Here is a 25,971-nt window from a genome sequence, read left to right as displayed (position 1 = left end):
GTGAATGTCCACCCATAATTCCTGAAAAATGGGCAAAAAAAAGGTGTGAATGCCCAACCATACATCATCAAAAGCAGGAGTGGAAGTGTTCGGCTACAAGAAGGTGTGAACGTCCAACCAAAATATGTAAAAAGAAGTTAAGAAAAGGTTCGAATATCCAACCAAACATAATCAAAAGCGGGAGCAGAGCTGTTCGACTGCAAGTAGGTGTGAATGTCAGATCATAATTTGCAAAAAGCTGATGAGAAAGGGTGAGAATGCCCGACTATACATCATCAAATGCGGGAGCGGAGTTGTTCGGCTGTGAGTAGGTGTGAATCTCCGACCATAATTGCTGAAAAATGTGTTAGAAAAGGTAAAAATGCCGGTCCATACATCATCAAAAGCGAGAGAGGTTGTGTTCGGCTGCAAGTAGGTGTGAATGTCCAGCCATAATTACTCACAAACGGGTAAGAAAAGGTAGCATTGCCAGACCATATATGATCAAAACAGGGAGCGGAGGTGGTTCAGCTGCAAGAAGGTTTGAATGTCAAACTAAAGTTCAAATATATTAACAAAAGCGGGAGGAGAGGTCTTCGGATGAAAGTGGTTGAAAATTTCCAACCATAATGTATAAAATGCGGTGAAAAAAAAGGTGTGATAGAACACTAAAAGGTGGAGCGGAAGTGTTCGGCTGCAAGAAGGTGTGAATGTCCAACTATATTTGGTGAAAAGCAGGTGAAGCAAGGTCTGAATACCCAACCTTACATCATCAAAAGCAAGATCAGAGTTGTTAGGCTGCAAGAAGGCCATAGTTTGCCAAAAGCGGGTAAGGTGCGAATGTCCGACTAAATATCAACAAAAAATGGGGCGGAGGTTTTCGGATGCAAGTGGGTGTGAATATCCCACCATACAAGTATGGTGGAGAGGAAGCTGTGAATAGCCGACCATAGTTTGGAAAAAGCGGGTAAGAAAAGGTTTGAATGCCCGAACATACACCATCAAAAGAGGGAGCGGAGGTGTTCCGCTGTACGAAGGTGTGAATGTCCGACCATACTTGGTAAAAAGCGGGTAAGAAAAGGTTGAAATACCCGACTGTACACAATCAATAGCGGGAGCGGATGTGTTCGGCTACAAGAAGGTGTGACAGTCCGACCATGGTTTGTAAAAAGCGGGTAAGAAAAGGTGCGAATGTCCGACAATGTATGATCAAAAAAGAGAGCGGAGGTTTTCGGATACACGAAGGTTTGAATGTCCTACCAAAGTTTGCAAAAAGCGGGTAAGAAAAGGTTCGAATGCCCGACTATACACCATAAAAAGCGGGAGCGGAGGTGTTCCGCTGTAAGACGGTGTGAATGTCCGACCATAGTTGGTAAAAAGCGGGTAAGAAAAGGTTAAAATACCCGACTGTACACAATCAATAGCGGGAGCGGAGTTGTTCGGCTACAAGAAGGTGTGAAAGTCCGACCATGGTTTGTAAAACGCGGGTAAGACAAGGTGCGAATGCCCGACAATGTATGATCAAAAGAGGGAGCGGAGGTGTTCGGCTGCAAGGTCTGAATGTCCAACCATAATTTGTAAAAACTGGGTAAGAAAAGGCTCGAAAGCCCGACTATACATCATCAAAAGCGGGAGCGGAGGTGTTCAGCTGCAAGAAGGTGTGAATGTTTGACTAAAGTTTGTAAAAAGCTGGTAAGACAAGGAGCGATGTCCCGACATTGTATGATCAAAAGCGGGAGCGGAGGTGTCCAGCTGTGAGTAGGTGTGAATGTCCGACCATAATTGCTGAAAAATGTGTTAGAAAAGGTAAGAATACTGGACCATACATCATCAAAAGCGGGAGAGGTGGTGTTCGGCTGCAAGAAGGTGTGAAAGTCCGACAATGGTTTGTAAAAAGCGGGTAAAAAAAGGTTCAAATGCCCGAATATACATCATCAAAAGCGGAAGCGGAGGTGTTCGGATGCAAGAAGGTGTGAACGTCCGACCAAAGTTTGTAAAAAGCAGTGAAAAGCGAGAAAAAGCATTTCGTGAGTTCTGCATGATTTGGGATTTTGCTTATAAAATGCATTACTTCACTCAAACTATGTTAAAACTGATTTGTCCTTCATATTTACCATGTCTAGAAATATTTAAACAAAAAAACAACGTTGTACTTTGCAGTAAAAGAAAGAGCAAATCTAAAGTTTCAGGAATCCGAGTATAAGCCTGCTTTCATGAGTTCTGCACGATTTCGGATTTTGCTATAAAATGAATTGCTTTGCTCAAACCAAGTTAAAACTGCTTTGTCCTTCCATATTCATCAATGTCTAGATCGACTTCAACAAAGAAAAACATTGGACTTTGCAGTAGAAGAAGTTGAAATCCATCTACACATTGATAAATATGAAGGACAAAGCAGTTCCCACTTGCCCATAAGAAAATAAGCTTATTCTCGGATTCCTGATCCTTCAGTGTTGCTCTTTCTTCTACTGCAAAATACAATGTTGTTCTTTGTTGAAGTCGATCTAGACATTGATAAATATGAAGGAAAAAGCAGTTTTAACTTGGTTTGAGTGAATTAATTCATTTTATACATAAAATCCGAAATCGTGCAGAACTCATGAAAATAAGCTTATTCTCGGATTCCTAAAACTTTTGATTGGCTCTTTCTTTTACTGCAAAGTACAACGTTGTTTTTTTTGTTTAAATATATCGAGACATTGATAAATATGAAGGTAAAAGCCGTTTTAACATAGTTTGAGTGAAGGAATTGATTTTATAGATAAAATCCCAAATCATGCAGAACTCCTCAAAAGGGGCGTATGGCTTAATCACAAGTGTGGTTCTTTCTCATTCAGGGTAGTATGAGGAAGTTTATGCTTGAAATATATGTAGAAATGGGTACATATGAAGGACAAAGCAGTGTTAACTTAGTTTGAGTGAAGGAATTCATTTTATACATAAAATCCCAAATCATGCAGAACGTATGAAAAGAAGCTTATTCTCGGATTCCTAAAACTTTTGATTTGCACTTTCTTTTACTGCAAAGTACAACGTTGTTTTTTGTTGAAATCTATCTAGACATTGATTACATTCACACCTACTTGCAGTCGAACACCTTCTCATCCACTTATGATCATGTGCGGTTGGGCTTTCGCACCTTTTCTTACCCATTTTTCAGTAATTATGGGTGGACATTCAGACCTTCTTGCAGCCGAAAACCTCCGCTCCTCTTTTGATCATACATTGTCGGGCATTCACACCTTGTCTTACCCGCTTTTTACAAACTTTAGTCGGACATTCAAACCTTCTTGCAGCTGAACCACCTCCGCTCCCTGTTTTGATCATATATGGTCTGGCAATAGTACCTTTTCTTACCCGTTTGTGAGTAATTATGGCTGGACATTCACACCTTCTTGCAGCCGAACACAACCTCTCCCGCTTTTGATGATATCTGGTCCGGCCTTCTTACCTTTTCTAACACATTTTTCAGCAATTATGGTCGGACATTCACACCTACTCACAGACGAACACCTCCGCTCCCACATTTGATAGTGTATAGTCGGGCATTCTCACCCTTTCTCATCAGCTTTTTGCAAATTATGATCTGATATTCACACCTACTTGAAGTCGAACAGCTCTGCTCCCGCTTTTGATTATGTTTGGTTGGATATTCGAACATTTTCTTAATGCTTTTTACAAACTTTGGTCGGACGTTCACACCTTCTTGTAGCCGAACACATGCACTCCTGCTTTTGATGATGTATGGTTGGGCATTCGCACCTTTTTTTTTTACCATTTTTTCAGGTATTATGGGTGGACATTCACACCTTCTTGCAGCTGAACACCTCCTCTCCCACTTATGATCATGTGTGGTTTGATTTTCGAAAATTTTCTTTCATGTTTTCTAGCAATTATTGATGGACATTTAGACCTTCTTGCAGCTGAACACCACCTCTCCCGATTTTGATGATGTATGGACCGGCATTTTTACCTTTTCTAACATATTTTTCAGCAATTATGGTTGGAGATTCACACCTACTCACAGCCGAACAACTAGGCTACCGCATTTGATGGTGTATAGTCGGGATTTCTCACCCTTTCTCATCAGCTTTTTGCAAATTATTCTCTGACATTCACACCTACTTGCAGTCGAACAGCTCTGCTCCCGCTTTTGATTATGTTTGGTTAGATATTCGAACCTTTTCTTAACTGCTTTTTTACAAACTTTGGTCGGACGTTCACACCTTCTTGCAGCCGAACACCTACACTTCCGGTTTTGATAGTGTATATTCGGGCATACGAACCTTTTCTTACCCGCTTTTTACAAACCATGGTCGGACTTTCACACCTTCTCTTAGCTGAACAACTCCGCTCCCTCTTTTGACTTTGTACAGTCGGGTATTTTAACCTTTTCTTACCCGCTTTTTACCAACTATGACCGGACATTCACACCGTCTTACAGCGGAACACCTCCGCTCCCTCTTTTGATGGTGTATGTTCGGGCATTCGAACCTTTTCTTACCCGCTTTTTACAAACCAGGGTCGGACTTTCACACCTTTTAGTAGCCGAACAACTCCGCTCCCGCTATTGATTGTGTACAGTCGGGTATTTTAACCTTTTCTTACCCGCTTTTTACCAACTATGGTCGGACATTCACACCGTCTTACAGCGGAACACCTCCTCTCCCGCTTATGATCATGTACGGTTTGATATTCGAAAATTTACTTTCTTGTTTTAAAGCAATTATTGATGGACATTCAAACCTTCTTTTTGATGGTGTATAGTCGGGCTTTCGAGCCTTTTCTTCCCGGTTTTTACAAACCATGGTCGGACTTTCACACCTTCTTGTAGCCGAACAACTCCGCTCCTGCTATTGATTGTGTACAGTCGGGTATTTTAACCTTTTCTTACCCGCTTTTTACCAACTATGGTCGGACATTCACACCGTCTTACAGCGGAACACCTCTGCTCCCGCTTTTGATGGTGTAGAGTCGGGCATTCGAACCTTTTCTTACCCGCTTTTTACAAACTATGGTGGGACATTCAAACCTTCTTGTATCCGAAAACCTCCGCTCTCTCTTTTGATCATACATTGTCGGACATTCGCACCTTTTCTTACCCGCTTTTTACAAACCATGATCAGACTTTCACAACTTCTTGTAGCCGAACACATCCGCTCCCGCTATTGATTGTGTACAGTCGGGTATTTTAACCTTTTCTTACCCGCTTTTTACCAACTATGGTCGGACATTCACACCTTCGTACAGCGGAACACCTCCGCTCCCTCTTTTGATGGTGTATGTTCGGGTATTCAAACCTTTTCTTACCCGCTTTTTCCAAACTATGGTCGGCTATTCACAGCTTCCTCTCCACCATACTTGTATGGTTGGATATTCACACCCACTTGCATCCGAAGACCTCTGCCCCAAATTTTTTTGATATTTAGTCGGACATTCGCACCTTACCCGCTTTTGGCAAACTATGGCCTTCTTGCAGCCAAACACCTCTGATCTCGCATTTGATGATGTAAGGTTTGGCATTCAGACCTTGCTTCACCTGCTTTTCACCAAATATAGTCGGACATTCACACCTTCTTGCAGCCGAACACTTCCGCTCCACCTTTTAGTGTTCTTTCACACCTTTTTTTCACCGCATTTTATACATTATGGTCGGAAATTTTCAACCACTCTCATCCGAAGACCTCTCCTCCCGCTTTCTTTAATATATTTGAACTTTAGTCGGACATTCAAACCTTCTTGCAGCTGAACCACCTCCGCTCCCTGTTTTGATCATATATGGTCTGGCAATACTACCTTTTCTTACCCGTTTGTGAGTAATTATGGCTGGACATTCACACCTACTTGCAGCCGAACACAACCCCTCTCGCTTTTGATGATGTATGGACCGGCATTTTTACCTTTTCTAACACATTTTTCAGCAATTATGGTCGGAGATTCACACCTACTCACAGCCGAACAACTCCGCTCCCGCATTTGATGATGTATAGTCGGGCATTCTCACCCTTTCTCATCAGCTTTTTGCAAATTATGATCTGACATTCACACCTACTTGCAGTCGAACAGCTCTGCTCCTGCTTTTGATTATGTTTGGTTGGATATTCGAACCTTTTCTTAACTTCTTTTTACATATTTTGGTTGGACGTTCACACCTTCTTGTAGCCGAACACATGCACTCCTGCTTTTGATGATGTATGGTTGGGCATTCACACCTTTTTTTTTACCATTTTTCAGGAATTATGGGTGGACATTCACACCTTGCAGCTGAACACCTCCTATCCCACTTATGATCATGTGCGGTTTGATTTTCGAAAAGTTTCTTTCATGTTTTCTAGCAATTATTGATGGACATTTAGACCTTCTTGCAGCTGAACACCACCTCCGCTCCCGCTTTTGATTATGTATGGACCGGCATTTTTACCTTTTCTAACACATTTTTCAGCAATTATGGTTGGAGATTCACACCTACTCACAGCCGAACAACTCCGCTACCGCATTTGATGGTTTATAGTCGGGCATTCTCACCCTTTCTCATCAGCTTATTGCAAATTATGATCTGACATTCACACCTACTTCCAGTCGAACAGCTCTGCTCCCGCTTTTGATTATGTTTGGTTAGATATTCGAACCTTTTCTTAACTGCTTTTTACAAACTTTGGTCGGACGTTCACAATATATTGCAGCCGAACACCTCCGCTTCCGCTATTGATGGTGTATATTCGGGCATACAAACCTTTTCTTACCCGCTTTTTACAAACCAAGGTCGGACTTTCACACCTTCTCTTAGCTGAACAACTCCGCTCCCTCTTTTAATTGTGTACAGTCGGGTAATTTAACCTTTTCTTACCCGCTTTTTACCATCTATGGTCGGACATTCACACCGTCTTACAGCGGAACACCTCCGCTCCCTCTTTTGATGATGTATGGTTAGGCATTCGCACCTTTTCTTACCCATTTTTCAGTAATTATGGGTAGACATTCACACCTTCTTGCAGCTGAACACCTCCTCTCCCGCTTATGATCATGTGCATTTTGATATTCGAAAATTTTCTTTCATGTTTTCTAGCAATTATTGATGGACATTCAGACCGTCTTGCAGCTGAACACCTCCGCTCCCACTTTTGATGGTGTATAGTCGGGTTTTCGAGCCTTTTCTTCCCCGGTTTTTACAAATTATGGTTGGACATTCAGACCTTCTTGCAGCCGAAAACCTCCACTCCCTCTTTTGATCATACATTGTCGTGCATTCGCACCCTTTCTTACCCGCTTTTTACAAACCATGGTCGGACTTTCACACCTTTTATTAGCCGAACAACTCCGCTCCCGCTATTGAGTGTGTACAGTCGGGTATTTTAACCTTTTCTTACCCGCTTTTTACCAACTATGGTTGGACATTCACACCTTCTTACAGCAGAACACCTCCGCTCCCTGTTTTGATTATGTATGGTTTGACATTCGCACCTTCTCTCACCCGCCTTTTACTATGGTCGGCCATTCACAGCTTCCTCTCCACCATACTTGTATGGTGGGATATTCACACCCACTTGCATCCGAAGACCTCCGCCCCCACTTTTGTTGATATTTAGTCGGTCATTCGCACCTTACCCGCTTTTGGCAAACTATGGCCTTCTTGCAGCCAAACACCTCTGATCTCGCTTTTGATGATGTAAGGTTGGGCATTCAGACCTTGCTTCACCTGCTTTTCACCAAATATAGTCGGACATTCACACCCACTTGCATCCGAAGACCTCCGCCCCAAATTTTGTTGATATTTAGTCGGACATTCGCACCTTACCCGCTTTTGGCAAACTATGGCCTTCTTGCAGCCAAACACCTCTGATCTCGCTTTTGATGATGTAAGGTTGGGCATTCAGACCTTGCTTCACCTGCTTTTCACCAAATATAGTCGGACATTCACACCTTCTTGCAGCCGAACACTTCCGCTCCACCTTTTAGTGTTCTATCACACCTTTTTTTCACCGCATTTTATACATTATGGTTGGAAATTTTCAACCACTCTCATCCGAAGACCTCTCCTCCCGCTTTTGTTAATATATTTGAACTTTAGTCGGGCATTCAAACCTTCTTGCTGCTGAACCACCTCCGCTCCCTGTTTTGATCATATATGGTCTGGCAATACTACCTTTTCTTACCCGTTTGTGAGTAATTATGGCTGGACATTCACACCTACTTGCAGCCGAACACAACCTCTCTCGCTTTTGATGATGTATGGACCGGCATTCTTACCTTTTCTAACACATTTTTCAGCAATTATGGTTGGAGATTCACACCTACTCACAGCCGAACAACTCCGCTACCGCATTTGATGGTTTATAGTCGGGCATTCTCACCCTTTCTCATCAGCTTATTGCAAATTATGATCTGACATTCACACCTACTTCCAGTCGAACAGCTCTGCTCCCGCTTTTGATTATGTTTGGTTAGATATTCGAACCTTTTCTTAACTGCTTTTTACAAACTTTGGTCGGACGTTCACAATATATTGCAGCCGAACACCTCCGCTTCCGCTATTGATGGTGTATATTCGGGCATACGAACCTTTTCTTACCCGCTTTTTACAAACCAAGGTCGGACTTTCACATCTTCTCTTAGCTGAACAACTCCGCTCCCTCTTTTAATTGTGTACAGTCGGGTAATTTAACCTTTTCTTACCCGCTTTTTACCATCTATGGTCGGACATTCACACCGTCTTACAGCGGAACACCTCCGCTCCCTCTTTTGATGATGTATGGTTAGGCATTCGCACCTTTTCTTACCCATTTTTCAGTAATTATGGGTAGACATTCACACCTTCTTGCAGCTGAACACCTCCTCTCCCGCTTATGATCATGTGCATTTTGATATTCGAAAATTTTCTTTCATGTTTTCTAGCAATTATTGATGGACATTCAGACCGTCTTGCAGCTGAACACCTCCGCTCCCACTTTTGATGGTGTATAGTCGGGTTTTCGAGCCTTTTCTTCCCCGGTTTTTACAAATTATGGTTGGACATTCAGACCTTCTTGCAGCCGAAAACCTCCACTCCCTCTTTTGATCATACATTGTCGTGCATTCGCACCCTTTCTTACCCGCTTTTTACAAACCATGGTCGGACTTTCACACCTTTTATTAGCCGAACAACTCCGCTTCCGCTATTGAGTGTGTACAGTCGGGTATTTTAACCTTTTCTTACCCGCTTTTTACCAACTATGGTTGGACATTCACACCTTCTTACAGCAGAACACCTCCGCTCCCTGTTTTGATTATGTATGGTTTGACATTCGCACCTTCTCTCACCCGCCTTTTACTATGGTCGGCCATTCACAGCTTCCTCTCCACCATACTTGTATGGTGGGATATTCACACCCACTTGCATCCGAAGACCTCCGCCCCCACTTTTGTTGATATTTAGTCGGTCATTCGCACCTTACCCGCTTTTGGCAAACTATGGCCTTCTTGCAGCCAAACACCTCTGATCTCGCTTTTGATGATGTAAGGTTGGGCATTCAGACCTTGCTTCACCTGCTTTTCACCAAATATAGTCGGACATTCACACCCACTTGCATCCGAAGACCTCCGCCCCAAATTTTGTTGATATTTAGTCGGACATTCGCACCTTACCCGCTTTTGGCAAACTATGGCCTTCTTGCAGCCAAACACCTCTGATCTCGCTTTTGATGATGTAAGGTTGGGCATTCAGACCTTGCTTCACCTGCTTTTCACCAAATATAGTCGGACATTCACACCTTCTTGCAGCCGAACACTTCCGCTCCACCTTTTAGTGTTCTATCACACCTTTTTTTCACCGCATTTTATACATTATGGTTGGAAATTTTCAACCACTCTCATCCGAAGACCTCTCCTCCCGCTTTTGTTAATATATTTGAACTTTAGTCGGGCATTCAAACCTTCTTGCTGCTGAACCACCTCCGCTCCCTGTTTTGATCATATATGGTCTGGCAATACTACCTTTTCTTACCCGTTTGTGAGTAATTATGGCTGGACATTCACACCTACTTGCAGCCGAACACAACCTCTCTCGCTTTTGATGATGTATGGACCGGCATTCTTACCTTTTCTAACACATTTTTCAGCAATTATGGTCGGAGATTCACACCTACTCACAGCCGAACAACTCCGCTCCCGCATTTGATGGTGTATAGTCGGGCATTCTCACCCTTTCTCATCAGCTTTTTGCAAATTATGATCTGACATTCACACCTACTTGCAGTCGAACAGCTCTGCTCCCGCTTTTGATTATGTATGGTTGGATATTCGAACCTTTTCTTAACTGCTTTTTACAAACTTTTGTTGGACGTTCACACCTTCTTGTAGCCGAACACATGCACTCCTGCTTTTGATGATGTATGGTTGGGCATTCGCACCTTTTTTTTTACCCACTTTTCAGGTATTATGGGTGGACATTCACACCTTCTTGCAGCTGAAAACCCCCTCTCCCGATTTTGATTATGTATGGACCGGCATTTTTACCTTTTCTAACACATTTTTCAGCAATTATGGTTGGAGATTCACACCTACTCACAGCCGAACAACTCCGCTTCCGCTTTTGATGGTGTATATTCGGGCATACGAACCTTTTCTTACCCGCTTTTTACAAACCAAGGTCGGACTTTCACACCTTCTCTTAGCTGAACAACTCCGCTCCCTCTTTTGATTGTGTACAGTCGGGTAATTTAACCTTTTCTTACCCGCTTTTACCATCTATGGTCGGACATTCACACCGTCTTACAGCGGAACACCTCCGCTCCCTCTTTTGATGATGTATGGTTAGGTATTCGCACCTTTTCTTACCCATTTTTCAGTAATTATGGGTGGACATTCACACCTTCTTGCAGCTGAACACCTCCTCTCCCACTTATGATCATGTGTGGTTTGATTTTCGAAAATTTTCTTTCATGTTTTCTAGCAATTATTGATGGACATTTAGACCTTCTTGCAGTTGAACACCACCTCTCCCGATTTTGATTATGTATGGACCGGCATTTTTACCTTTTCTAACACATTTTTCAGCAATTATGGTTGGAGATTCACACCTACTCACAGCCGAACAACTCCGCTACCGCATTTGATGGTGTATAGTCGGGCATTCTCACCCTTTCTCATCAGCTTTTTGCAAATTATGATCTGACATTCACACCTACTTGCAGTCGAACAGCTCTGCTCCCGCTTTTGATTATGTATGGTTGGATATTCGAACCTTTTCTTAACTGCTTTTTACAAACTTTGGTTGGACGTTCACACCTTCTTGTAGCCGAACACATGCACTCCTGCTTTTGATGATGTATGGTTGGGCATTCGCACCTTTTTTTTACCCATTTTTCAGGTATTATGGGTGGACATTCACACCTTCTTGCAGCTGAACACCTCCTCTCCCACTTATGATCATGTGTGGTTTGATTTTCGAAAATTTTCTTTCATGTTTTCTAGCAATTATTGATGGACATTTAGACCTTCTTGCAGCTGAACACCACCTCTCCCGATTTTGATTATGTATGGACCGGCATTTTTACCTTTTCTAACACATTTTTCAGCAATTATGGTTGGAGATTCACACCTACTCACAGCCGAACAACTCCGCTACCGCATTTGATGGTGTATAGTCGGGCATTCTCACCCTTTCTCATCAGCTTTTTGCAAATTATGATCTGACATTCACACCTACTTCCAGTCGAACAGCTCTGCTCCCGCTTTTGATTATGTTTGGTTAGATATTCTAACCTTTTCTTAACTGCTTTTTACAAACTTTGGTCGGACGTTCACAATATCTTGCAGCCGAACACCTCCGCTTCCGCTTTTGATGGTGTATATTCGGGCATACGAACCTTTTCTTACCCGCTTTTTACAAACCAAGGTCGGACTTTCACACCTTCTCTTAGCTGAACAACTCCGCTCCCTCTTTTGATTGTGTACAGTCGGGTAATTTAACCTTTTCTTACCCGCTTTTTACCATCTATGGTCGGACATTCACACCGTCTTACAGCGGAACACCTCCGCTCCCTCTTTTGATGATGTATGGTTAGGCATTCGCACATTTTCTTACCCATTTTTCAGTAATTATGGGTAGACATTCACACCTTCTTGCAGCTGAACACCTCCTCTCCCGCTTATGATCATGTGCAGTTTGATATTCGAAAATTTTCTTTCATGTTTTCTAGCAATTATTGATGGACATTCAGACCGTCTTGCAGCTGAACACCTCCGCTCCCACTTTTGATGGTGTATAGTCGGGCTTTCGAGCCTTTTCTTCCCCGGTTTTTACAAATTATGGTTGGACATTCAGACCTTCTTGCAGCCGAAAACCTCCACTCCCTCTTTTGATCATACATTGTCGGGCATTCGCACCTTTTCTTACCTGCTTTTTACAAACCATGGTCGGACTTTCACACCTTTTAGTAGCCGAACAACTCCGCTCCCGCTATTGATTGTGTACAGTCGGGTATTTTAACCTTTTCTTACCCGCTTTTTACCAACTATGGTTGGACATTCACACCTTCTTACAGCAGAACACCTCCGCTCCCTGTTTTGATTATGTATGGTTTGACATTCGCACCTTCTCTCACCCGCCTTTTACTATGGTCGGCCATTCACAGCTTCCTCTCCACCATACTTGTATGGTGGGATATTCACACCCACTTGCATCCGAAGACCTCCGCCCCCACTTTTGTTGATATTTAGTCGGTCATTCGCACCTTACCCGCTTTTGGCAAACTATGGCCTTCTTGCAGCCAAACACCTCTGATCTCGCTTTTGATGATGTAAGGTTGGGCATTCAGACCTTGCTTCACCTGCTTTTCACCAAATATAGTCGGACATTCACACCTTCTTGCAGCCGAACACTTCCGCTTTTAGTGTTCTATGAGGCATTCACATATTTTTTCTCACCGTATTTTATAGATTATGGTTGGAAATTCTCCCCCAATACAGTGTTCCCGTGGTGTTTGTGGCTGCCTTGTCTTTTGCACAGAGTAAAAGACAAGGCAGCCATCGAATAGATTGTTTCTACTTGGTCAGCCGAGGAGCAGGGGGGGGGGGCAAGCGTCTCAACCAAGCAAAGCTCACCAAGTAGGAACAATCGGGCCCTTTTCGATGGCTGCAACACCTGAAAGAGATATTGATGCGAGACCCGATCAAATGCTTTTTCAAAGTCTAAATTTAAGATGACAAGCCGGGTGTTTCTGTCTCTAGCGTAATCAATGATGTCTCGAATCAGTACGAGGCTGTCGGTGAGTTGTCTCCCTGAGATGGCACAAGCTTGGTCTGGGTGAATTACCTCCTCTAAAACAGAGGACATCCGTGTCGCTAAAACCTTGCTAAAAAGTTTACAGTCAAAGTTTAAAAGTGTGATGGGCCTCCAATTCTTTAGGTCAGTCTTATCATTTTTTTTATAAAGTAGAGTCACTATTCCCACTCTAAAACTGTCAGGCAGTCGGTCGAGTTTTTCAAAATCTTTAAAAACATCTAAAATGTCTGATGATAAAAGGTCCCAATAGGTCAGATAGAATTCTGCAGGAAGCCCGTCTAAACCCGGAGCTCGACTTCTCTTAAAACCTGTTAGGCATTTTTTTAACTCTAAAGCAGTAAAATTCTGTGTCAAGTGTGCATTCTCTTTTACGGTTTTGTCAACGAATTTTAAGATTTCTGCCGATGTTTCCAAGTGCACTGGTTTCTCTTTGTACATGTTACTATAAAAGGTATGTACAGTTTCAATCATCTCTTGTGTGGATTTTGTTAAAAACCCATCTTCTCTTTTTAGATTTTGAATACACTCCTTTTTATTTATAACTTTCTTTCTTTTTCACCTTCCTCAATTTCCTGCTCCCTGCTTCTTACAAAAATTCCTTTACTCTTTATTTCTGCTAAAACTGACATTTCCTTTTTGACATCTTTGATTTCTTCTTTAAAGTCTATGCCACACTGATTTAGTTTAAAGTAGCGCTGTAAGCGTTTATGTAGTCCCATCATACATCTATTCTCTTTCCTTTTTTTACGTTTACCTTGCTGTTTAAAAAAAGTCTGGGTCGTTTCCTTCACCATTTCCCACCATTGTGCATGTGTTTCGTAGAGGTCTTGAAGGGTCTGCCACTCTTTATAACATTCCCTGTACTGACTGACTATGATTTCATCCTCCAACAGGGAACAGTTGAGTTTCCACAGACCACTTCCTACCGTCACACCAGAAGGGGGTGAAAGGGTGCAGGAGAGCATAAGGTGGTCTGAAAAGAAAACAGGGGTTAATCTAACATCAGTGGGTGGGCAATCTCTAGTAAAGAAATAATCAATGCGAGAGGCTCTGGTGCCATCATGACTAAACCAGGTGAAGCCCTCCTCTCTGGGATGCATGGTTTTAAAACAGTCAGTAAACTTAAAATCCCTGCATATGCCCTGAAGTAAAATCGAAGTCTTATCCACTTTAAAATCTACCCCTGCTCTTTTTCTATCTTTCCTGCTCAAGATACAGTTAAAATCCCCTCCTACAACTAAAGGTACTTGCCCTAGCATGTAAAGCTGTATATCTTCTAAAAGGTCATACCTTTCATTTTTTCCATTGAAACCATAAATATTTAAGAGGTTAAAGTCTTGCCCCATAAAATTCAAGTGTGCTAAAAGTGCCCGTCCGTCTCTCACCACTGTGCTACCTTTCACCAGAACATGCGGATTTTTAATTAGAATGGCCACACCATCATTTTTATTTTGATTTGAGCCACTCCATATCGATAAATGGGGCCACATTTCCTCCCATTGTCTATGGTTTTTTAAAAAAGGTAGTCCACATTCTTGTATTAAAAACACATCTGATTTTATGGAGTCTAAGAAGGATAAAATACTCTGGGCTCTTGTCTTTGATTTCACACTTCTCACATTTAGTGTTGAGAAGGTGAGAACCATTAAAAGCATAAAGGAAAGTAGGTATGTCATTTTCGTTTTTCTAAGTTATCAAAACAAATTACACACAGGTTATTTCTTGGGAAACTAGCTCTTCCTTCATTTCTTTAGGTGAAAAGTGAGTAGGGTGATCTATATTTCCTTTTCGGACTCTCGGTGTTGGCCTCTGACGCAATGTTGCATTTAACTTTGAGTCCCTGAGGGTTGATTGCAGAGCTGAAGTTAAAAAGGAGACCTCATTTGGTGAGTCGGAGGGGAAGACTCTAGGTTCTTCCACTGAAGAACTGTCTGAAAGGGACCTAACCCTTCCCCTCTTCTCTGATACCACTGGGGAATCAGAGGCTCAGATGCCGTCCTCTTCGGCTGTTGACCTTCGGGGAGGTGAGTATCTTCACTAGACTCACCTGTCTGCTCTTCCTCCTCATTTAGCGTAGCTCCACCCTCTGCCTGTGAATTCTCACAGACTTCAACACTGAGTGGTGAGGCCTCTACAGGCCCCTCCCCTTTTTGCTCCTCACTTCCAATCCAAGCTTTTGGCGGGAAGTTTGAATTTATTGGGTCAACCTCTTCACTTTGTTCACCAACTGCCACCTTTGGTCCTTCTCTTTGTTGGCTTGACTGTGGCTTTACCATCTTTAATTTGTTGGCAAAAGATTTAGGGCAATCTCTGAAGAGGTGATTTAATTCTCCACAGAGATTACATTTCCTGCCATTTGGACACTCTCCAAAAGTTTGCCCAATTTCTCTGCTCTTCCCACATAACACCTTGGTACAAGCCTCAACCAGGTGCCCATGCTCACCACACTTGCGGCAGAACTTGGGCTGCCCCTGGTAGTGGATGTAACCTCGGTTTTCAAGGTGGCCAGAGTGTCGCCCACCCGCTGCACTGAGCACTCTTCAGCCCTTTTAAATGGTATAACTTTGCACTCCCGCACGCTCCAGCAAGCACCATTCAAGCAACAACTTTGCACTCCAGCTTCGAACATCGGCACAGTCGCAACAAGTAAGGCGACTCTACTCAGAGAAGTCACTCTGCACAGTAAGAAGATTTCTTTTGCACAGACAGAAAGGGCTTCACCCGCAAAGGTAAAGCCTGCCAAAAATAGAAACAACTCATTAGTGCTGCTCTCCACAGAAATCTTTAGTAAAAGGCGAAAGACTTGTACGTTATGAAGAGAAACCAGAGTACGATTATCCGTCACTGCGGGAGCAGGGCATCAGGCTAGTTGGCATAGCCACCTTCCCCATGGTGAGCTTTGCTTGGTGGAGACGCTTGCTCCCCCCCCCCTTGCTCCTCGGCTGACCAACTAGGAACAATCGGGCCCTATTCGATGGCTGCCTTGTCCTTTACTCTGTGCAAAAGACAAGGCAGCAACAAAAACACCACGAGAATCCCGTATTGAGGCTTTGTTCTGATCGCTCATTCGGTGTCGCGTTTCTTTCAAGCAATTCTCCCGGTTAGCCCACACTCGGCTCGCTCCCATAGCCGTGTTAAAGTCTACTTCGCATTCACTCTCTTTTCTCAGCAGACTCTTGGGATTTTATCTATAAAATGAATTCCTTCACTCAAACTATGTGAAAACTGCTTTGTCCTTAATATTTACCATGTCTAGAAAGATTTAAACAAAAAAAACAACGTTGTACTTTGCAGTAAAAGAAAGAGCAAATCTAAAGTTTCAGGAATCCGAGAATAAGCTTACTTTCATGAGTTCTTCACGATTTCGGATTTTGCTATAAAATGAATTCCTTCACTCAAACTAAATTAAAACTGCTAAACCGCTAATCTGTTATATGTAAGGCAGATGTCAAATTCACCGAAATAGGATCAAAGGGTATTCGGCCAATCGAGCTGTAAAAGCTTCGGTAAAAGAGTATAAGTTGAAGAGTTTGTGAATAAAGGTGTGCGCACACATAGTGTGCTGTACGAAAATAGGCAGGGAGCAATGCCGGCTGGGGTATATGTTCTTGTATGTTGTCTGACTGTTTGATTTGAATGTGTTGTGTAAGTGTCCTGTTGAATGTTACATGTTTGGGCTTTGACACGCTTCACTGTGGTTGTTAACTGTGTGGTGTGTCCTGAAATGTTATATGTTTGGGCTGTGTGACATGCTTAATGCTTGTCAGTAGGTACCCACTTATTCATATATAGCAACTGACAACATAAGAAGTCCGGACATACTTTGATAGTAGTTGTAGAAGTATCCTTATTGATAATAGATCACTAATTCATAGTGATAGAACAGTAGATGAACAGGTGCTTGCACATGTCTCACGAAAATAAAATGGGTGTATGATTGCTGACGGCAGAGCAATACTGCCAAACTTATGAGTTCTTGTGGCAAACTTGATTCAGTGTCTTGACGTGTATACGCTGTTTCGCTGACTTGATTGTCACAAGAAACAAAGTGTGTTTGATAAGATCCGACCATTTTATTACGGGAGGATCAGTATGTATGGATTCTGATGTGACTGATAAACCCATTCGTATCTTAAGCATAATCTAATACGTGAGACAACGCCCTGGCACACGATAAAAAAAAAAAAAGAGAGAGAGCGGTTTTGTGTCCCCACAGTCCATAATGTAGAAAAGAGAGAAAAAAGCCTTTCTGATTTGGTGTGTGTACTCATAGTGCAGAGTGTAGAGAAAAGAAAGCCGTTTTGGTGTCACGGGTGTTGTGACTTACACACACACATTTCTAAATTGAGAAAGGAAATTATTTTAGAGGAAGCACTAGAGTTTAGATCCCACATTTGTTGATAGGCATTCATTTATTTCTTCACTTCTGATGAAGTTTCAACAATAAACAACAAACTTTGTATTATGAGAAAGAACCAGACTCATTCTTCAGGAATCCGAAAATAAGCTCTATTTTATGAGTTATGCACGAATTCGGATTCTCCTATAAAACGAATTCATTAACTCAAACCAAGTTAAGACTGCTTTGTCCTTCATATTTATTCATGTCTAATCAAGTTTCAACGATAAACAACGTTGTACTTTGTAGAATGAGAAAGAACTTCTTGAGCAATAAGCATCTCTCGACATATGACGAAATACAGATTTTGCTATAAAATTAATTCCTTCTATCAGCCTGACTTAAAGCTGTTTGTCCTCCTTATTTATCCACTTCAAATCAAGTTTCAACAATTAAAAAAAATTTGTAGTTTGAGAAAGAACAACTTAATCTTCAGCAATCAGTATAAAAAGAGGTGCAAATGCCAACCATACATACCTAAAAGGTGGAGCGGAAGTATTCAGCTGCAAGTAGGTGTGAATGTTCGACCATAATTTGTAAAAAGCGGGTAAGAAAAGGTTCGAATGCCCGACTATATATTAACAAAAGCGGGAGGAGAGGTCTTCGGATGAGAGTGGGTGAGAATTTCCAACCATAATCTATAAAATACGGTGAAAAAAAATATGTGAATGCCTCATAGAACACTAAAAGCGGAAGTGTTCGGCTGCAAGAAGGTGTGAATGTCCGACTATATTTGGTGAAAAGCAGGTGAAGCAAGGTCTGAATGCCCAACCTTACATCATCAAAAGCGAGATCAGAGGTGTTTGGCTGCAAGAAGGCCATAGTTTGCCAAAAGCGGGTAAGGTGCGAATGACCGACTAAATATCAACAAAATTGGGGGCGGAGGTCTTCGGATGCAAGTGGGTGTGAATATCCCACCATACAAGTATGGTGGAGAGGAAGCTGTGAATGGCCGACCATAGTAAAAGGCGGGTGAGAGAAGGTGCGAATGTCAAACCATACATAATCAAAACAGGGAGCGGAGGTGTTCTGCTGTAAGAAGGTGTGAATGTCCAACCATAGTTGGTAAAAAGCGGGTAAGAAAAGGTTAAAATACCCGACTGTACACAATCAATAGCGGGAGCGGAGTTGTTCGGCTACTAAAAGGTGTGAAAGTCCGACCATGGTTTGTAAAAAGCGGGTAAGAAAAGGTGCGAATGCCCGACAATGTATGATCAAAAGAGGGAGTGGAGGTTTTCGGCTACAAGAAGGTCTGAATGTCCAACCATAATTTGTAAAAACCGGGGAAGAAAAGGCTCGAAAGCCCGACTATACACCATCAAAAGTGGGAGCGGAGGTGTTCAGCTGCAAGAAGGTCTGAATGTCCATCAATAATTGCTAGAAAACATGAAAGAAAATTTTCGAATATCAAACTGCACATGATCATAAGCGGGAGAGGAGGTGTTCAGCTGCAAGAAGGTGTGAATGTCTACCCATAATTACTGAAAAATGGGTAAGAAAAGGTGCGAATGCCTAAACATACATCATCAAAAGAGGGAGCGGAGGTGTTCCGCTGTAAGACGGTGTGAATGTCCGATCATAGTTGGTAAAAAGCGGGTAAGAAAAGGTTAAAATACCCGACTGTACACAATCAAAAGAGGGAGCGGAGTTGTTCAGCTAAGAGAAGGTGTGAAAGTCCGACCATGGTTTGTAAAAAGCGGGTAAGAAAAGGTTCGTATGCCCGAATATACACTATCAAAACCGGAAGCGTAGGTGTTCGGCTGCAAGAAGGTGTGAACGTCCGACCAAAGTTTGTAAAAAAGCAGTTAAGAAAAGGTTCGAATATCTAACCAAACATAATCAAAAGCGGGAGCAGAGCTGTTCGACTGCAAGTAGGTGTGAATGTCAGATCATAATTGCTGAAAAATGTGATAGAAAAGACTAGAATGCCGGACAATACATCATCAAAAGCGGGAGAGGTGGTTTTTCGGCTGCAAGTAGGTGTGAATGTCCAGCCATAATTACTCACAAACGGGGGAAGAAAAGGTAGTATTTCCAGACCACACATGATCAAAACAGGGAATGGAGGTGGTTCAGCTGCAAGGTGTGAATGTCTGACTAAAGTTTGTAAAAACCGTGTAAGACAAGGGGCGAATGCCCGACAATGTATGATCAAAAGAGGGAGCGGAGGTTTTCGGCTGCAAGGTCTGAATGTCCAACCACAATTTGTAAAAATCGGGGAAGAAAAGGCTCGAAAGTCCGACTATACACCATCAAAAGCGGGAGCAGAGGTGTTCAGGTGCAAGAAGGTCTGAATGTCAAACCAAAAATTACTGAAAAATGGGTAAGAAAAGGTGCGAATGCCAAATCATACATCATCAAAAGCAGGAGCGGATGTGTTCAGCTACAAGAAGGTTTGAATGTCCAACCATAGTAAGTAATAGGCGGGTAAGAAAAGGCTCGAATGCCCGACTATATACCATCAAAAGCGGAAGCGGAGGTGTTCGGCTGCAAGACGGTGTGAACGTCCGACCAAAGTTTGTAAAAAGCAGTTAAGAAAATGTTCGAATATCCAACCAAACATAATCAAAAGCGGGAGCAGAGCTGTTTGACTGCAAGTAGGTGTGAATATCAGATCATAATTTGCAAAAAGCTGTTGAGAAAGGGTGAGAATGCCCGACTATACACTATCAAATGTGGGAGCGGAGGTGTTCGTCTGTGAGTAGGTGTGAATGTCCGACCATAATTGCTGAAAAATGTGTTAGAAAAGGTAAGAATGCCGGATCATATATCATCAAAAGCGGGAGAGGTTGTGTTCGGCTGCAAGTAGGTGTGAATGTCCAGCCATAATTACTCACAAACGGGTAAGAAAAGGTACTATTGCCAGACCATATATGATCAAAACAGGGAGCGGAGGTGGTTCAGCTGCAAGAAGGTTTGAATGTCCGACTAAAGTTCAAATATATTAAAGAAAGCGGGAGGAGAGGTCTTCGGATGAGAGTGGTTGAAAATTTCCGACCATAATGTATAAAATGCGGTGAAAAAAAGGTGTGATAGAACACTAAAAGATGGAGCGGAAGTGTTCGGCTGCAAGAAGGTGTGAATGTCCGACTATATTTGGTGAAAAGCAGGTGAAGCAAGGTCTGAATGCCCAACCTTACATCATCAAAAGCGAGATCAGAGGTGTTTGGCTGCAAGAAGGCCATAGTTTGCCAAAAGCGGGTAAGGTGCGAATGTCCGACTAAATATCAACAAAATTTGGGGCAGAGGTCTTCGGATGCAAGTGGGTGTGAATATCCAACCATACAAGTATGGTGGAGAGGAAGCTGTGAATAGCCGACCATAGTTTGGAAAAAGCGGGTAAGAAAAGGTTTGAATACCCGAACATACACCATGAAAGAGGGAGCGGAGGTGTTCCGCTGTAAGACGGTGTGAATGTCCGATCATAGTTGGTAAAAAGCGGGTAAGAAAAGGTTAAAATACCCGACTGTACACAATCAAAAGAGGGAGCGGAGTTGTTCAGCTAAGAGAAGGTGTGAAAGTCCGACCATGGTTTGTAAAAAGCGGGTAAGAAAAGGTTCGTATGCCCGAATATACACTATCAAAACCGGACGTGTAGGTGTTCGGCTGCAAGAAGGTGTGAACGTCCGACCAAAGTTTGTAAAAAAGCAGTTAAGAAAAGGTTCGAATATCTAACCAAACATAATCAAAAGCGGGAGCAGAGCTGTTCGACTGCAAGTAGGTGTGAATGTCAGAGAATAATTTGCAAAAAGCTGATGAGAAAGGGTGAGAAATCCCGACTATACACCATCAAATGCGGTAGCGGAGTTGTTCGGCTGTGAGTAGGTGTGATTCTCCAACCATAATTGCTGAAAAATGTGTTAGAAAAGGTAAGAATGCCGGTCCATACATCATCAAAAGCGAGAGAGGTTGTGTTCGGCTGCAAGTAGGTGTGAATGTCCATTAATAATTGCTTTAAAACATGAAAGAAAATTTTCGAATATCAAACCTTACATGATCACTAGCGGGAGAGGAGGTGTTCAGCTGCAAGAAGATGTGAATATCCACCCATAATTACTGAAAAATGGGTAGGAAAAGATGCGAATGTCCAACCATAAATCATCAAAAGCAGGAGTGGAGTTGTTCAGCTACAAGAAGGTATGAAAGTCCAACCATGGTTTGTAAAAAGCGGGTAAGAGAAGGTTCGAATACCCGAATATATACCATCAAAAGCGGAAGCGGGGGTGTTCAGCTACAAGAACGTGTGAACGTCCGACCATAGTTTGTAAAAAGCAGTTAAGAAAAGGTTTGAATATCCAACCGAACATAATCAAAAGAGGGAGCAGAGTTGTTCGACTGCAAGTAGGTGTGAATGTCAGATCATAATTGCTGAAAAATGTGATAGAAAAGACTAGAATGCCGGACAATACATCATCAAAAGCGGGAGAGGTGGTTTTTCGGCTGCAAGTAGGTGTGAATGTCCAGCCATAATTACTCACAAACGGGGGAAGAAAAGGTAGTATTTCCAGACCACACATGATAAAAACAGGGAATGGAGGTGGTTCAGCTGCAAGGTGTGAATGTCTGACTAAAGTTTGTAAAAACCGTGTAAGACAAGGGGCGAATGCCCGACAATGTATGATCAAAAGAGGGAGCGGAGGTTTTCGGCTGCAAGGTCTGAATGTCCAACCATAATTTGTAAAAATCGGGGAAGAAAAGGCTCGAAAGCCCGACTATACACCATCAAAAGCGGGAGCAGAGGTGTTCAGGTGCAAGAAGGTCTGAATGTCCGACCAATAATTACTGAAAAATGGGTAAGAAAAGGTGCGAATGCCAAATCATACATCATCAAAAGCAGGAGCGGATGTGTTCGGCTACAAGAAGGTTTGAATGTCCAACCATAGTAAGTAATAGGTGGGTAAGAAAAGGCTCGAATGCCCAACTATACACCATCAAAAGCGGAAGCGGAGGTGTTCGGCTGCAAGACGGTGTGAACGTCCAACCAAAGTTTGTAAAAAGCATTAAGAAAATGTTCGAATATCCAACCAAACATAATCAAAAGCGGGAGCAGAGCTGTTCGACTGCAAGTAGGTGTGAATATCAGATCATAATTTGCAAAAAGCTGATGAGAAAGGGTGAGAATGCCCGACTATACACTGTCAAATGTGGGAGCGGAGGTGTTCGTCTGTGAGTAGGTGTGAATGTCCGACCATAATTGCTGAAAAATGTGTTAGAAAAGGTAAGAATGCCGGACCATATATCATCAAAAGCGGGAGAGGTTGTGTTCGGCTGCAAGAAGGTGTGAATGTCCAGCCATAATTACTCACAAACCGGTAAGAAAAGGTAGTATTGCCAGACCATATATGATCAAAACAGGGAGCGGAGGTGGTTCAGCTGCAAGAAGGTTTGAATGTCCGACTAAAGTTTGTAAAAAGCGGGTAAGACAAGGTGCGAAAGCCCAACCGCACATGATCATAAGTGGATGAGAAGGTGTTCGACTGCAAGTAGGTGTGAATGTAAGATCATAATTTGTAAAAAGCGGGTAAGAAAAGGTAAGAATGCCCAATAATAAATTATCAAAAGCGGCAGCAGAGTTTCGGCTGGTATTTATCAATGTCTAGATAGATTTCAACAAAAAACAACGTTGTACTTTGCAGTAAAAGAAAGTGCAAATCAACAGTTTTAGGAATCCGAGAATAAGCTTATTTTCATGAGTTCTGCACGATTTTGGATTTTATGTATAAAATGAATTTCTTCACGCAAACTAAGTTAACACTGCTTTGTCCTTCATATGTACCCATTTCTACATATATTTCAAGCATAAACTTCCTCATATTACCCTGAATGAGAAAGAGCCACACTTGTGATTAAGCCATACCTCCCTTTTGAGGAGTTCTGCATGATTTGGGATTTTATCTATAAAATTAATTCCTTCACTCAAACTATGTTAAAACGGCTTTTACCTTCATATTTATCAATGTCTCGATAGATTTAAACAAAAAAACAACGTTGTACTTTGCAATAAAAGAAAGAGCAAATCAAAAGTTTTAGGAATCCGAGAATAAGCTTATTTTCATGAGTTCTGCACGATTTCGGATTTTATGTATAAAATGAATTCATTCACTCAAACCAAGTTAAAACTGCTTTTTCCTTCATATTTATCAATGTCTAGATCGACTTCAACAAAGAACAACATTGTATTTTGCAGTAGAAGAAAGAGCAAAACTGAAGGATCAGGAATCCGAGAATAAGCTTCTTTTCATACGTTCTGCATGATTTGGGATTTTATTTATAAAATGAATTCCTTCAATCAAACTAAGTTAACACTGCTTTGTCCTTCATATGTACCCATTTCTACATATATTTCCAGCATAAACTTCCTCATACTACCCTGAATGAGAAAGAACCACACTTGTGATTAAGCCATACGCCCCTTTTGAGGAGTTCTGCATGATTTGGGATTTTATCTATAAAATCAATTCCTTCACTCAAACTATGTTAAAACGGCTTTTACCTTCATATTTATCAATGTCTCGATATATTTAAACAAAAAAACAACGTTGTACTTTGCAGTAAAAGAAAGAGCCAATCAAAAGTTTTAGGAATCCGAGAATAAGCTTATTTTCATGAGTTCTGCACGATTTCGGATTTTATGTATAAAATGAATTCATTCACTCAAACCAAGTTAAAACTGCCTTTTCCTTCATATTTATCATATTTGTCTAGATCGACTTCAACAAAGAACAACATTGTATTTTGCAGTAGAAGAAAGAGAATAAGCTTATTTTCTTATGGGCAAGTGGGAACTGCTTTGTCCTTCATATTTATCAATGTGTAGATGGATTTCAACTTCTTCTACTGCAAAGTCCAATGTTTTTCTTTGTAGAAGTCGATCTAGACATTGATGAATATGGAAGGACAAAGCAGTTTTAACTTGGTTTGAGCAAAGCAATTCATTTTATAGCAAAATCCTAAATCGTGCAGAACTCATGAAAGCAGGCTTATACTCGGATTCCTGAAACTTTAGATTTGCTCTTTCTTTTACTGCAAAGTACAATGTTGTTTTTTTGTTTAAATATTTCTAGACATGGTAAATATGAAGGACAAATCAGTTTTAACATAGTTTGAGTGAAGTAATGCATTTTATAAGCAAAATCCCAAATCATGCAGAACTCACGACATGCTTTTTCTCGCTTTTCACTGCTTTTTACAAACTTTGGTCGGACGTTCACACCTTCTTGCATCCGAACACCTCCGCTTCCGCTTTTGATGATGTATATTCGGGCATTCGAACCTTTTTTTTACCCGCTTTTTACAAACCATTGTCGGACTTTCACACCTTCTTGCAGCCGAACACCACCTCTCCCGCTTTTGATGATGTATGGTCCAGTATTCTTACCTTTTCTAACATATTTTTCAGCAATTATGGTTGGACATTCACACCTACTCACAGCTGGACACCTCCGCTCCCGCTTTTGATCATACAATGTCGGGACATCGCTCCTTGTCTTACCAGCTTTTTACAAACTTTAGTCGAACATTCACACCTTCTTGCAGCTGAACACCTCCGCTCCCGCTTTTATTGATGTATAGTCGGGCTTTCGAGCCTTTTCTTACCCGGTTTTTACAAACTATAGTCAGACATTCACACCTTGCAGCTGAACCTCCGCTCCCTGTTTTGATCATGTATGGTCTTGCAATACTACCTTTTCTTCCCCCGTTTGTGAGTAATTATGGCTGGACATTCACACCTACTTGCAGTCGAACAGCTCTGCTCCCGCTTTTGATTATGTTTGGTTGGATATTCGAACCTTTTCTTACCCGCTTTTTACAAACCATGGTCGGACTTTCACACCTTCTTGTAGCCGAACAACTCCGCTCCCGCTATTGATTGTGTACAGTTGGGTATTTTAACCTTTTCTTACCCGCTTTTTACCAACTATGGTCGGACATTCACACCGTCTTACAGCGGAACACCTCTGCTCCCGCTTTTTATGGTGTATAGTCGGGCATTCGAACCTTTTCTTACCTGCTTTTTACAAACTATGGTAGGACATTCAAACCTTCGTGTATCCGAAAACCTCCGCTCTCTCTTTTGATCATACATTGTCGGACATTCGCACCTTTTCTTACCCGCTTTTTACAAACCATGGTCGGACTGTCACACCTTCTTGTAGCCGAACACATCCGCTCCCGCTATTGATTGTGTACAGTCGGGTTTTTTAACCTTTTCTTACCCGCTTTTTACCAAGTATGGTCAGACATTCACACCTTCGTACAGCGGAACACCTCCGCTCCCTCTTTTGATGGTGTATGTTCGGGTATTCAAACCTTTTCTTACCCGCTTTTTCCA

The 25,971-nt window shown here is 42.0% G+C and overlaps 1 non-coding gene across 1 annotated transcript; it reads right to left on the bottom strand.

The window, feature by feature from the left end:
- Positions 1-15,958: 15,958 nt before the first annotated feature.
- Positions 15,959-16,072, bottom strand: LOC140280639 (U5 spliceosomal RNA). Its single transcript, XR_011909577.1, has one exon. It is a non-coding gene; the product is annotated as a U5 spliceosomal RNA (small nuclear RNA).
- Positions 16,073-25,971: the final 9,899 nt, after the last annotated feature.

Source organism: Leuresthes tenuis, unplaced genomic scaffold (assembly GCF_036924035.1).
Source record: "Leuresthes tenuis unplaced genomic scaffold, fLeuTen1.0.hap1 SCAF_21, whole genome shotgun sequence".
Lineage (NCBI taxonomy): Eukaryota > Metazoa > Chordata > Actinopteri > Atheriniformes > Atherinopsidae > Leuresthes > Leuresthes tenuis.
Note: the sequence above shows the minus strand (reverse complement) of the source record. Positions and strands in the feature narration are given on the sequence as shown.